Consider the following 15,949-nt stretch of genomic DNA (forward strand, 5'->3'; position numbering starts at 1 on the left):
TATGCCATATACTCACCAGCAGGCAAGAAAGCTAGAAGTAGGCCTAGAGTCCCCAGCATGCCTTCTGCTCTGTGGACTGGGAAAGGCTAAGCTTAGCACAACCAAACCAAGGTGAACTGAACCAAACTGGACCAAACCAAATCGAACTGAACCTAACCAAACCGAACTGAACCTAATAACACGAAACCAAACCGAATCGAACCAAGCAACCCCCTTAGACAGGAGTTCCTAAAATTGCAACTCAATGTTGGTCTTGCTGGCTGAGTGACAGGCAGAGACTTAAGCTAAAGCAGCTCTTAGATTCAAGCTGCTGTCCAATGGGAAGGGTTGGGGGGAGCAGCCACCCCCTCTGTTTCTCTGTGTGTATTTGTCACCCTCTTGAGGTGACTGCTAAGAGACAGACCCACTGTGAAAAATTCCTGCAACTCAGGTGATGGCTACATCTGACCCCCTCCTAAAGGAATGTGTGTGTGTGTGTGTGTGTGTGTGTGTGTGTGTGTGTGTGTGTTTCTCTGTGTGTGTGTGTGTGTGTTTCTGTGTGTGTTTCTATGTGTGTGTGTGTGTTTGTGTGTGTGTGTGTGTGTGAGAGAGAGAGAGAGACAGAGAGAGACAGAGAGAGAGAGAGAGAGAGAGAGAGAGAGAGAGAGAGAGAGAAAGAGAGAGACATAGACAGAGAGACAGAGAGAGAGAGGCACAGAGACAGACACAGACACAGACACAGAGACACAGAGACACAGAGACAGGGAGGGAGAGAGGGAGACAGACAGAGAGACAGGCACACGCAGCAGCATGTGTGCATAAATCAACTTGTTAAACCCTTCCTGCTGGGCTTGCTGGGTGTGACTATAATCTTGCTTCCAAGAAGGCTGATACAGGTGTCTTGCAAGGGAGAGACCAGCTTGGGCTACATAGTATATTCAAGGTCAGTCTAGGCAACCTAGCAAGATACTGCCTCAATATGAAATGTGGTCAGTAGAAATGTCCAGTGGCCAGAATACAGCTGGCCAAAGGAAACGGGATGGGTACAAGGTAAAGAGAAGTCATGAGGTGAAGAATTTCCTTTTCAGAGTAGAGGGGGTCAGAGGTAAGCTGAGATGGAGACAAAGCGAGACTCCGGATGAACAACCACCATGTAAAATTTCCCTCTTACCATCAGCATCTTTTGTGAAGAGTACGCACAACAATTCTGTCACTTAGTGTGCAGCGCTGATATTTATGGCGCTCACGTTTATGGATAGCACCTCTTCACCCCATGTTCTACTGTATTGGGCCATGTTAGAGATAGCAAGTCCTTCTGTGGTGTCCAGCAGAGCTCCTTGTTTCTACAGAGTTCTTCCCAGTGATTGTGAGTCAGGGATAATTCTTTTTACAGATCTAATAAACCACAATTACTTATTTGATTATTATCTATATGTTGATTCATTTCATCTGAGTGAAGATGCTTTCAAGGAGAAGGATTATAAACATTTATTTAAACTTACATATTTTAAAGCTTATGGAGCTTGAAAATTGTTCAGTAGTAAAGGAACTTGCTGTTGAGCCTAGCAACCAGTGTTTGATCCTCAGAATCCACATAGTGGAAGGAAAGAGCTGACTCCTACAAGCTGTCCTTCAGCCTCCACACACACAGTATGCCAGGCACCCACACTACCCCACAAAACACAACATCCCTAGGCTGGTGGTCCTGAGTTGTAGAAGAAAGAAGACTGAGCAAACTACGGAGAACAAACCAGTAGGCAGCAGCCCTCCCTGACCTTTGCATCATCTGCTGCTCCAGGTTCCTTCTTCCCTCCCTCGGGTCTTTCCCTGACTTCCTTTGAAGATGGACTGTGACCCGAGGGATGCATCCTAGAATAAACTCTTTCCTTCCCAAGTTGCCTTTGGCCATAGTGTTTTATCACCGCAACAGAATCCCTAAAATAACCATATGAGGAATACAATTATAATTCCTAAGTGCAATGGGCAAGGGCATTGGGTAGAGTGCATATGCACTCATGTGCCTGGCAATTATTTATACCCAAAGTGGATGAAATTTAAATTATGAAACTAAAAGTCTACAAACCCATTTTCCTTCATAATTCTGAAGTCACATGCAGATTCTCTACAAATCTCATCATCTCGTTAATTACATATTAATCTTATATCCTTATATATGACCGAGTTTGGCATCTGTTCTTCCTTTCTTGTGTGCTTTCATCTCCAATGTGCACTATGCATTATGTGATCATTCAATGTGTTCCTTAGTTTTATTTATTGGGGGAAAAATCAGCAATGTGATTGGTTCTCCAGGCAATACTGGTTTGGTTTGTCAATCTGCAGGTTGGCTTTGGAACCTTATATTTATTTATGTAAAGAAAAGCAGATCTGTCTCTGGGCTGTATTTTGGTTTGTGTGTCCAAAGAATTTATGGGAGGCCATTGGTAGAGATCAAGTTCTGGTTCCATGGGACGAACAGGCTAAAACTGAAATGCAGTTCTCTGTTGAAGGCTCCATGTCTCCAAACCAAACCCACACTGTTTACTTTTCCAGCAACAGAGGAGAGAACAAGTAGCCAAAGAAATAAGCCAGTGTGCCCACAATTCCTAAAGATAATAACAACATCAAGGAGATTCTCCAGAGGACTGGTGTACCCGTGGTGGCACCCTGACGGAGGCCCTCTACGTTAGCCTACACGTCAACAGGAGCCACATGTTGACACGTTGACATCTTCTCTGTGAACCATGCTGTTTTCTGTTAGGCTCAAGCTGCTAGGCAAACGCCAGCAGAGCTCCTCTCTGTTTTGTAGATTGGAAACCTTTGTTCCTGAGCCCCTAAAGGAATCGTATATCTTTGAAATTCAGTGGGTCGAATTTGTATTCTTTAAGTAGACACAATAGTTGGCATATTTACAAGTATTTTCCTTTATTTCCATTCCAACAAGCAATGTTATAAGTATTACGATGATTGAAAAATCAGTTTGTTTAAAAAAAATGAGTGTACATTAGCATGACGTCTTCAGGAAGAAAATTTCTCACATTCTGAGTAATAAAAAATAATTGGTTGTGCTATTTTCTCTGTGTCACGATTACATACATAGCCCCACTTAACTAATTTTTCCAAAGTGCTCCCTTAAGTAAACATCTTGTGACAAATATCAATCCTAAGCAAACTTGTTCATTCCAGACTGTCAACTGTGTGGGCCTCCAGCAGACTCTAGGAGAGCTGAAAGTGTTATATTTTCAACCAGGGTCTTGGTCATGGCTTAGAGGTGGTAGTTTGGTCTGCGGAAATGTCCAATGGTCCTGTTAGGGGTTGGGGTAGAGCTAGAAAGGAAGAAATGGAATAGGTGGAAGAGAAATATAAGGCATTTCCTTTTCAGAGTAGAGGAGGTCACAGGTAAGAAATGAGGTGGCAGCTGGTCTGTTTTGTGCACTAGGAACAGCTGCAAGTTAATTATTTTGGTACAGATGAAGGCAGGGCTGAATCATTGTGCCACCCCAGCCTGCACAGTAATACAGAGCAGAATCAGACTCTTCTACATTCCGAAGGACAAGTTTATGACTCTTGTCTGTGCCTTCATAAACATGGTACTTCTCTGACTTGAGTCCAGAATCCACCACAGTTGTTGACCTAATGGAGTCATAGTACAGAATATGTTGTGGGGCCCTCCCTTTCTGGAATCGGTACCAGTGGATGTAATTGTTTGCTGTGAGAATGTGGATATCACAAGTGAAGACAGCAGCGGACCCTGTTTGCTTGGTGATTGACATTATTCCTTCTTCCAAGTTGGAGGATGCTTGTTTGCCTGCAGAGGTAACAGCAACAGAGTGAGAATAGTAGAATCGGAGTTCATCAGCCTGGCTTCCCACTGAAGAATTAAAGCTCACGGGCATCTATGCCATATACTCACCAGCAGGCAAGAAAGCTAGAAGTAGGCCTAGAGTCCCCAGCATGCCTTCTGCTCCGTGGACTGGGAAAGGCTAAGCTCAGCACAACCAAACCAAACCAAACCAAACTGAACTGAACCAAAATGGACCAAACCAAACCAAACTGAACCGAACCAAACCAAATCAAACCCAACCAAACCAAACTGAACTGAACCAAAATGGACCAAACCGAATCGAACCGAACCTAACCAAACCAAACCAAACCGAACTCTCTTAGACAGGAGTTCCTAAAACTGCAACTCAATGTTGGTCTTGCTGGCTGAGTGACAAGCAGAGACTTAAGCTAAAGCAGCTCTTAGATTCAAGCAGCTGTCCAATGGGAAGGGTTGAGGGGGAGCAGCCACGCCCCTCTGTTTCTCTGCATGTATTTGGCACCCCCTTGAGGTGACTGCGAAGAGACACAACTCAGAGATGTGAGTAAATGGAGGGAACCTGGAGCAGGCTCAGCACAGACACATTTGGAAACAGCACTGGATGAAATTGCCTACCCCACTGTGAAAAATTCCTGCAACTCAGATGATGGCTACATCTGACCCCCTCCTAAAGGAATGTGTGTGTGTTTGTGTGTGTGTGTGTGTGTGTGTGTGTGTGTGTGTGTGTGTGTGTGTGTGAGAGAGAGAGAGAGAGAGAGAGAGAGAGAGAGAGAGAGAGAGAGAGAGAGAGAGAGAGAGAGAAACAGACAGACAGACAAAGAGAGATCCAGAGGGAGACAGAGACAGACAGACACAGACTGCATGTTTGCATAAATCAACTCTTTAAACCCCTTCCTGCAGGACTTGCTGGGTGTGATTGTAAACCTACTTCTATGAAGGCTGATACAGGTGTCTTGCAAGGGAGAGACCGGCTTGGGCTACATAGTAAATTCAAGGTCAGTCTAGGCAACCTAGCAAGATACTGCCTCACTATGAAATGTGGTCAGTAGAAATGTCCAGTGGTAGAATACCGGCCAGAATACAGCTGGCCAAAGGGAACGGGATGGGTACAAGGTAAAGAAAAGTCATGGGGTCAAGAATTTCCTTTTCAGAGTAGAGGGGGTCAGAGGTAAGAAGTGAGGTGTGGGCTCGTCTGTGTTGTACAGCAGCAACAGCTGCAAGCTGACTTTCTGAACAGATGAAGGGCAGTTAGGGACATATTTCAGTGGTACAGCACATTCCTAATATATACAAAGCCAGTACTGATAAAAAAATAAAATATCAAAAGTAAAAAACTTGTGGAGCTGGAGAAATGGCTCTGTGGTTAAGACCGCTTCTTACTCTTGCAGAGGAAGCAACTTTGGTTCTCAGCAGTCACGTGCCAGCTCACAAGTATTGGTTACCCCGGTTACAGAGAATGCAATGTAGGCTCTTGCATACATGCATGTTACACATGCATGCACTCGGGGACACACACCCATGCTACACATGCATGCAGGAGCACATACACACATGTGCGCACACATGCATACATAGAGGGGAGAGACAGAGACAGACAGACAGAGACACACAGACCCAGACACACACACACACACACACACACACACACACACACACACACACAGAGAGAGAGAGAGAGAGAGAGAGAGAGAGAGAGAGAGAGACAGAGACAGAGACAGAGACAGAGACAGAGACAGAGACAGAGAGACAGAGACAGAGAGACAGAGACAGAGACAGACAGAGAGAATAAATGTTTGTGAAGGCTTGTGATTAAATGCAAGGCAGTGGCTATGTCTATCCCAGGCACTTTCTGGCCTCTATTAGGGAACTCACTTTCTGATAGAACAGAAGCTGGACTATCACAAAGCTTGTGTCCAGTTGTTTTGTTTCTGTCTCCAGGTCCAAAGCACAGGAATATGAAGCTGCCCTGGAAGCCGTTCTGAAATCAGAGGCCTTGGTGCGGGTGGGAGTGCCACATAGGATAATGTTTCAGGGCCTCACAAGTTCTACTGTCTTGGAGCCTGGAAGGCTCTTGCTAAGATAGAAGGCTCAGAGTTAAACCTAAGGAAGGGGAAATTCCCATCGACCAGAGTGAAAAGAATATTGTTATAAAAATGTCATGCAGTGGCACTTGGCCCAGGCAGGGAGAGCAACCCTGGGATGACCTCTGCCCAGCCTCAAGCAGCCTGGGTCAGAGCAAGCCTGAGACAACCCCCTGCCCAGTGCCATGCATGCCCAGGTGGGCAGACTACCGCTGAGACCATCCCTCCCTGGTGCCACAAGGGAGTGGTATAGCACTCCTGAGCTGACCCCCGACACCCAGAAGCACCACTGGCCACTAAGATGAGCATGTAAGTGGTGGAGAGACAGAAGAGACAGAGAAGCAGGAGGGTGTGTGCACAGTGAAGAGAGGTGGGGCTGGAGACTCGAGGGTAGTGAGGAGCAGCCTGATCTGAGTAGCTTGCTAAGCAGCCAAGGCTCTGGTCCTGGCCTAGGATGCCATAGAGGGTCATGTCTGGGTCCATAGCCCCTGTAGCAGCAGGCATCTGCTTTCACTAAAAGCCAGGCAGATGTCTGAGCTGCCATCTGGGGCCATGTTGATGCCTGAGGGCTGTGCAGAACTGGCCCCATCGCTCCCCTGAGGGTCATAGTAGAGCTGGCCCTGAAGGTTTGACATTAGCAGAGCTGGCCCCTTATTGTGGGGGTTTAGATGAGCCAGCCCCCAGGCTGTAAGAGCAGGAGAGCTATCCAGCCCCCTTGAGATGGTATGGGCACAGAGAGCTACCCCTTCCCCCTTCCCACCTGCTGCTGGTGGGAGAGCTGGCTCAGGCCCTCGTCTGCTACAGCACAAGAGAGAGGGCCCTGCACCTCCACTGGGCCTTGATGGCATGGGCATGGGTGGAGCCTAGTGGACAGACTAGCTCAACTACCACCCAGGCCCAGATCCAGAGCCGTGGGTTGGCCCATCTGTGAACTTCTGGAGTGCGTGAAGGAGCTGGTCCTGCAGACCCAAAGGTGCAGGATCTCCATGACACAGTGCCTTTTCCTTTCACAAGTTAAAAGCTTATCTGGGTGGGATCTTGCCGAGAGAGCACTCTTTTCTGGTCCAGTACAGATCAGGGCTTTCCTTAATGGCCCTGAACTCCTTAGCATTTGCAGTCTCTCTTCTAACATGAACCTTAGATGTGACACTAACCTTGTCCCTACAAGCTGTATTCGTTATATTTCTTCTCAAAATCTCTTCTGCCAAGGAAATTTGTCTATTGCTTTTAAACTTAGACTACATGAGAGGTAGCTGAGCTGGTCAGCTTGCCTGTTTTTCAGTGCCTGCACCATCAGGTGAGTTCTCCAGCACTGCCCCGGCTAGCCCTTCAGTGCTGCAGCTGGCAAGGGGCAGGGCCAGCTCATCCATGCCCAGGCCATCAGGACCAGCTCTACTGTGACCAGGTGTGGGGCCCACTCTCCTGCTCTCATGACCCCAGGGTCAGCTCTCTTGCATGTGTAAGTGGTAAGAGGCAAGGTGGAGGATGGCATCTCTCATTGTACCATAAAACCACACTGAAGATGAAGGGCAGGGCCAGCTCTTCTTTGCTCATGCCTTCAGGGCTAGCTCATAGGTGCCCCTGCCACCAGGGTCAGCTCTATTGTGCTGCCCAGACAAGGTGCGGGGCCTGCCCTCCCTAGTGCTGTAGGTGACAAGGGTGGGCTTGTGGCTGGGGAAAGGACATCTCTCCTTCAGATATGCCAGCTGTCCTGGTAAGAGCCAGATCCAGCTCTCCTGAGTGTGGTGGCCAGTGAGGAGTGGAAAGAGCTCTCCTGCTCCAGGAGATGGGTGAGGTTAGCTCAGCATAGCGCTCAGACATTAATATGGCTTCAGGTGGCAGTCCAGACCAGAGCCATCTGTGTAGACTTCAGTGGTAACATGGACCTCAGATATCAACACAGACCTTGGCTGCAGAAGGACCACAGACCCAGACATGGCCCCCAGTAGCAGCAGGGGCCCATATAGCACCATGCCCTCAGGTGGCAGAACCAGCCACTCAGATCTACAAGTCATCCCATGACAGCCATGACAGCACAGCCCTCAGATATCCACATGGTGTCAGGTGACATCCCAGACTACAGACATGCACATGGCTTTTGGTGGGAACTTGGGACATGATCTGCACCTGGGCCATGGACCTAGACATGGCCCTCATCAGCAGCTGGGTCCAGGACATCACCATGGCCTCAGGTGGCAGCACAGGCTACTCAGATCACTTTGGCCCTAGTGTCAACATGACCCCTGACATAATCATTGTCTCAGGATGTGCCCTAGACTACAGACGTCTAGATGGCCTTTGGTGGCAACATGGACCACAAATATCAGCATAGACCCAGGTAGTCTGGGCTAGGCACCATGTCCAGGATGCTGGGTGTGTCTTGGAAGCTTCATCCAAAGCTCCACCTCTTGGTCACTGTGTCCATATATGCATGAGGATATCAGGAGGCCATGAGTTCTGATCCAGCCCTGCCTCAGGCTACATGTCTGTCACACTACACAGTCAGGCCGTGGGGCTCATCTGGGAAGGGCGGCTGTTAGCATGATCCACACACAATGCACTGGGGCCAGGGACTTCCCAGGATGACGCTTCTGGAAGGACACTTGAGAGGGCTTGGCTGAGAACCTACAACTCTGTGATCAGTCAAGTGCAAGTGCTGCCACTCAGAGGAGTGTGCTCCTTGGAAACTCAGCATCCCAGGCAAGAATAACTCTTTCCCTGTATGACCCGACCATGAAGTGCTGGGAACTGCATCAATATACTGGTGCTAAAATAGATAGGTTAGTTTTAAGGACAATTTAAAAGTTGGGAACCTTTGAATCTTTATAATAATTTTTCAAGGGAGATAAAAACTGCATCTGACAGGAGAGAGAAATGGAGTTTAAGAAACTTCACCTGCTCAAGGCCATTTAAGGCACAAGAGGCTTGAACTAAATATAAGCCCAGTGGGTTCCCAAATGGAAGCCACAACCACTTAACATAGAAAGAACTCAGTGTAGACAGAACTTCTGCCTAACCTAGACAATGTAAGGGAACAATGCAAAGAAAATTGCAGAAACTGAAAAAAAAAAAAGCCCAGGGTATTCTCAGATCATTTAGTAACTTATGGGGGCTGAAAAAAGTGGTAAACTGTTGTCCCAGCACTTTGATAGCTAATGTCACTTTTTGAAAAACTAATTCTTCATCCATTAAATGATAACAAACAGCCTTTAGGGCATATTTAGCCTTTCCCTAGGAAGAGTAGAGTAGGCGTTACGTGTTCCAGTTTCTCTAATGAAGTTCCAGCAGAGAGATCAAGAAGTCGTTGATGTCATGTAACTCTCCAGAGGACACTCAGAGTTTGGAAAGGGGGCTGCAGAGATGAGTGGGTGCTAAGTCACGTGCCACACCTGTGTGAAGATCTGAGCATGAGTCCCTAGCACGCCATGACGCTAGCTGTTTCAGGGATTGTATCCACAACTCCAGTGCTGACACAGGTCAGAGGCAGAGGCAGAAGATCCAGAAGCCCCTTGGCCAGTTAGTCTGACGTACATGGTGCGAACAGCAAGGGGACTTTGTGTCAAACAAGGTGGAAGGATCAACACTCAAGGTTGTCCACTGACTTGCCACAGTGTGGCAAGCATGTGTCTATGCGCACACACACAAGCATGCACACACATAGATACCCATAACATACCTCCCTCCCCCCATCCTTCCCTCCTTTCTGTGTGTGTGTGTCTGTCTCGGTCCTCTCTCTCTCTCTCTCTCTCTCTCTCTCTCTCTCTCTCTCTCTCTCTCTCTCTCTCTCTCTCTGTCTCTCTCTGTCTCTCTGTCTCTCTGTCTCTCCCTCCCTCCCTCCCTCCCTCTCCCTCCCTCCCTCCCTCCCTCTCCCTCCCTCCCTCCCTCCCTCTCTCTCTCTCTCTCTCTCTCTCTCCCTCTCTCTCTCTCTCTCTGTCTCTCTCTGTCTCTCTGTCTCTCTGTCTCTCCCTCCCTCCCTCCCTCCCTCCCTCCCTCCCTCTCTCTCTCCCTCCCTCCCTCTCTCTCTCTCTCTCTCTCTCTCTCTCTCTCTCTCTCTCTCTCTCTCTCTCTCTCACACACACACACACACACACCTCAAATCAAATCAAAACATTAAAAATAAATGAAAAAATTTTGAAAGAGCCACGCAGTCTACTGAGCCTGTGCCCTGAGTAAATTACTTGCGTGTATGATTCAGATTTAACTATTTTTTGCTAGAATGCCACATTTAAAACAAGAAGACATGATGGTGATCTACTTTCTCTAAGTTTTCAACTTCTGCTTAAAAGATAGGTTTTTGATTTTTTTTTTCCCATTGCTTTAGTTTGTACACTAATTTTTGGTGCCCTCTCCTGGCCATAGTAGGTATAGCAATACATTGTGTTGCCATACTGAGCCTCTAGAAAATCAAGTTTGAAGAGCAGGTATCCTGAGTAAGGACTGGAAAAGGCCAAAAATCAAGGCAGGCCCTAATGCTCCCCTAGTGCATACCATGGGCTTAATTAGTGTCTACTTTCCAATCTTCAAAAGTGAGAGAAGTGGCTGATGCGTTTGCTTTCTTCCAGATTTAGTCTTCTGGGACCCCAGTTCGAATGGATGGTTCATACACTGAGGTAACAGGTATAAGGTGAAAAAAGGAAGCATGATCACTTTAATTTTGACTCAGAAATAATGTATATTGCTTTTATCCTCTTTACTAGACACTGAGTAGAATTGTTAAGAAATCCACAAGGGATACGGAGTGTCTGAATAGATGGTGGTTTAGTTACCTAGCCAAGCCACTGTCTAAGGTGGGTGACTTCAGCGGACTAGGTTTAGATTAATAGGATGGATGGCAATGCTCAAAATTCCCCCAAGAAACTTGAGCTTTGCGGAGGTAACTCACGGAGGACACACACTTGGACCCATGCTTGCACACAAACATACACAACTGAAGCACCCAGGAGAAACTGAGTCATGCTGAATCTTACTGGTCTTAGAAATTGAAAAAGAAGACCTCTCAATAAAAAAAAAACAGTGGACTGACCTGGAATATTAAGGATGAGTCATCTGCTGGTTTCCTCTCAGTTGGATGCAGCCTGTTTTATTTAACATTTCAAATGTTTCAATAATCCAGTTATAAGAACCAGCAAGACACCAGCAAGACCTTCAGCTGAGACTCTGTAACATTCTGTAACTGAGGGACATGAGGGACACCTATGATTTGGGTAACATCTTACTAAAAGCAAGCTCCTATCATTTCTCTAATGTTCATATGACTGAGCTATGAGAGTCCTGAATCCAGTGTCCTTTATTCCCCTCATTCCAGGTGTGACAAATCCCCCAAGATGAGTGACCAGTGGTCAGAGCCACCACGATGGCCTTTTGCAGCTACTGGATACAAATTTTCCCTGAGAAAAGAAGAGACCATGTTGTTTGTTTGTTTGTTGTTTTTTTTACAACCACCAAAGAAAGAGAACAATTCTTTCTACCCTGGTCTCAGTCTATGAGCTGAAACCACTCTCTGTGGCTGAGGATTATGGGTTGTCTAAGTCTCAAGGCTTAATGACCAGGCATGGTGGGACACACCTGTGGGTCCAGCTATTGGGGGCTAGGGTATGAGGATGTCAGGTCTAAGGGCTGCCTCTCTTCAACACTGAGTTACGTTGATCATGGGCAACTTAAGATTCTCTCAAAAATAAATATAATAAAGGGGCTGGGATGTACCTCAGTGGTAGAGTGCTTGGGTAGCATGCCTGCATTCAATTCCCACTACTGCAAAAGAATGAAAGTAATTTAAATATGAGGTTTTGGATGGGCTATACAAAAATTGGTAATTGATATCTTGTGGAGTTGCCTATGTTGTTTCAGATTATAGGTCTTCTGGATTTCCATTCTATTTCTGAATGGTGGCATGCTGTCATTACTAACTCTTGCCAGTAATGGGGCATGATTTCACGTGTCCATCAGCTGTCTTTTCCTGTGCACCTGACCTAACACATTTGATGCAGGTCCCTAGAGCCTCTGTGATCTGTGAGAATGGCGTAGCGCTTATTTTACCTACAGAAGCAACACACACTCTTCCCACTGGAGGTGACTGGATCCGCTGAGTTCTATTCATGTAACTTCCCAGGGTTAGGGCCTTTGCTGTCACTACCCATGTGTGATGTAACCTTCATGGGCCTCCTGACAGAAGGTCAGTTCTTCCTGGGAACTCAGTCCTAGGGTTGCTGGTCATGGAGAAAACACACACACACACACACACACACACACACACACACACACACGCACGCACATTAAGCAGGATCTCCTTCCCCAACTTCTGGGTATTTAATGTCCCTTATATACAGTAAAAAGGAGGTAACATTGCAGAGAGTAAGTGAAGGAGGCAGTCCTCCGCGGTGACACAGCCTGGTTTGCTACTCTATGACATTGCTCAGATTTTTCGGTTTGTGATGAGCGAGACTAATGATCACATCATAGTTTTGTAAAGATCAAGTTGTTTCAAACACAAAACTTTTAGAGAACCTGGCAAAACCCAAACATTATATTCACTATTGATGCCAATTAATCAAAAATATAGGCATGAATATAAGAAGCCATTGGAATGAATTTTGTAAGGATAATTTTTTAAAATGTCCTCTTGGATGCACATTTTGTGTGTTACCTGTCAATCCTTTGTGAGTTTCAGACGTAACAAATGTATAAGTTGCTCTGCTGTCTCTATGTCTCATTAAATGAAGCTTATTTTTTTTGTCTGTACACTTGGTATGCTTTGGAGTTTTATTTAAAATTACCCTTTCCAGTGTGACAGAATTACTTTGTATTTCATTTATATTTAATTTCAGATATCCTGGAATGCTGTTATAGGGCTGTTTCTGTACTATGTCTCTAGCTTACCCACTTAGGACATATATATATATATATATATATATATATATATATATATGTGTGTGTGTGTGTGTGTGTGTGTGTGTGTGTGTGTGTGTGTGTGTGTGTACCAGAGTGATGGAGAATATGGAGTTGAGATAGATAGAGTGTCTGTTAGTGTAGGGAACAAAAGACTGAGGGCCTCATGCCCACTTTTCATTCAGAAGGCAGTCTGTGTGGGTGAGGCCACAGGCTGGAACCGATGGAGAGCCCTTTACTTCAGAGTGAGACATAAGCTGCACTCTGGGGTGGCAGGGGAAGAGTGCAGGCAAACAGAAGAGAGGTCACTCTAGAAAGGACTGCAGCAGGGTGAGCAAAGATGTAGTGTGTGCTTGCGTAGTGTGTTCAGGGAGGGACAGTAAGGAGACTCAAATGAGAGGAAGTGCCTGTGAAGACAGAGATCCTTGAGTGCCAATGACGTCACATGGGTATGAGGAGTAAAGGTAATGAGCGGGTGTTAATCATAGGCTGGCACTAGTGTTTTGCATATAAAATGAATTGAGGAGAGCGGCAAATTAGGAAGACAGGAAGTACAAAATCACCTCCGGCTATGGGGACATGCCTACAGGACTGGGTAGTCAAAACTAAAATGCAGGATGGCACGACATTTTGGGAGGGTACAGACAACGGTGGGTGTGCATTCTTGAGAAAACAAAGCACAAAGGAAGCTCCAAATACAGATGTGTAGGATTCAGCCCTGTGCTGGCTGCAAGGTGGAGTCTTGTAGAAAAGCTCTATGAAAGTTGTAGCAATTCAGACGGAGAGGCTGCTTGACAACTGTTTAATGAACACGCAAATATGTGGACCTGGAAGCAACAGCAGGACCCTCTCAAGGGAACAGTCCCTGGACAGCAGAAATACGCCCTCGTTTAGCCCCCTCACTCCCAGCACCCACAGAAAGAGAAAAAAAATGAGCACAGACAGGAAGAAAGGGAAAATTAGAGAGGTGGGACAAGGCGGATTTGTATTCTGGAATCTTAGGGAGAGTGCGGAAATGTTTAATGGTGTCACGGCATTCCAGAAAAGTCTCATGGTGGTCACTGGTGGGGGAGGTATGGCAACGTGAGAGTTCTATCACATTTATTGAGTGGGGAGAGGACACACGGGCATCATTCCTGTGGTGAAATGCTTACAGACAAGGCGTTCTCACAGGGGGTTGAGCTTACACAGCGTTATGATGTACAAGGATGCATTTCTCAAGAGCTAAATACTGTCACACCTGCAGGTGCTGGAGGGAGGCAAAAGTAAGCTTGCAGATCCACTTGACCTTCAAGAATCACACAAACCTAAGTGTTTGACCTGAGATCGTAAGGGTCTGGGGACTATTTGTATTGTAGGAAACTAATACAAAGAAAAAGTTTTAGGGTCTTTCTCTCAGTTTGCATAGATTTAAGTAAGAGTTGTGTCACAATTAATTATCTTGTAAACTGTAAAAGTCATTAAGCAATCTTGAAAAAGGTATTACTAACAGTTCACAAAATATTTGGGGGGAACTATTCAGTTTTTTTTCATGCATTTAAATGTTTGGTGCTTTTGAACTTGCTCAGCCCCTTGCTCTGTGCTAGGCTACAGAGAGTTGGTCTCAGCCTAATGTTGTAGAATAACTCAAAGAAAGACTGAGTCAGGAAAAAGAGTGTCTCCAGGCTGAACAAACCCACATGGCTCTCAGTTGTCTAACTTTGCCAAGAGACAGTCATTGTCTTCTCAAAGAAGCTACTAAATGTCTATTTGCTTGAGGCCCAAGAAGAGGTAACCCTGTGGGAAGGCAGTAGCTACTACCAAGCAGGAACAGTGTGAGGCACCCTGCACCAAGGTCTGGCCCATAGTATTTATAAGGATTTTCTATCAGCTCTAAGTAAAAATCAGAAGGCAGATAGTAAGTTGAGATTTTCAAAAAGGAATAGTAGAGTCCTAGGACTCTGTTGACTTGTGTGTTCCTAGAGCTTCAAAGTGCTCAGTCCTGCAATTTGTGTGGAACAAAGCCCTGGGCCTTAGTCATCACCAAATTCCCCGTTTCTTGTGTGTTTGGAGTTTCCCCACGGTGTTTTCTTTAGCGGGACATCTGAATGGGTTGTGGAATCGCTATGAGGTTTTCCTAACCACCCAAGCCAAGGCTTCTATATGTTGTAAAAGAGCATCTAAGGAGTCTTCGCCCTCCACCCAGCAGATGCCGTCACCACGGCTTCCTTGTGGACTTCCCGAGCTTTGACTGACATAAAGAGTCTTGTTCGGAGTGGCACAGCTGCACAGTGTGTGGAGCTTTTCCTTTTCAAAGGAGCAGTGTACCCTGAGTCATTGAATTTTTAAAACAGCAAAGGATTTTGTAGCTATCCACACCCCACGTGTTGAAGGAGTAAAGTTCTAGCAGGGGCCAGTGGCTGTCCTGTCCACTTCATGGGAACCACAGGCTTTCTCTATCTGAGTCTTAAAGATGTGAAAATCTACATGCCATTGGTTTCCAAAGAGGGAAAAAAATCAAGTGGCTCCACAGGTTTTTGGATTCAGGCCACATGGAATAAAATACAGGTACAAACTGAACGGTATGTGATCGAATGATGTGCACACCGTGGGTTCACCACAGCCATAGCCACGCTAGTTCCTGAAGCCACTGCCAACTCACTCGAAAGCCCACTGGAAAAAAAAATGTCCACTGCACGTAGGAGCAGTTTCTGCAGCACAGGACTAGGGCACTGCCTTCCACCCATTCTTTATCAGGGCATTGGGAATTCTTGGGTCTTTCCAGGTCCTAAAACAATCTGGTTACTTGTAGTTATTGTTTCACAAGCAAAAAGTATCTTAAAAGCAAGATTAAGTGATGAAAGTACGTTGTCTTAGCTTCACCTAGGTACATTCATCTAGGAAGTTAAGGGCAAAATTTATCTGAACCATGTCCTGTCTGTCGTGTTCCGCCCTGTGTCAGCCACTCAGGGGAGGCTCCCAGTGGAATTGCAGAGTAACTGCTCCTGGAGATGTGACAATTAGCTTTGCACAGCTTACATATATGTTATTACCAAAACCATTTGGGGTGCTGGGGAAGCAGATACATTGCCTAGCACTTGCAGGGGTCAGAGTTTAATACCAAACACTGCAAACAACAACAGAACCGAAGCCGAGAATTCAACCCCCTGATTTGTTCAGTCACTTTTCAGCAGCCCATACGCTC

Source organism: Acomys minous (genome assembly GCF_964271855.1).
Source record: "Acomys minous genome assembly, chromosome: 9".
In the NCBI taxonomy this organism is placed as follows: domain Eukaryota; kingdom Metazoa; phylum Chordata; class Mammalia; order Rodentia; family Muridae; genus Acomys; species Acomys minous.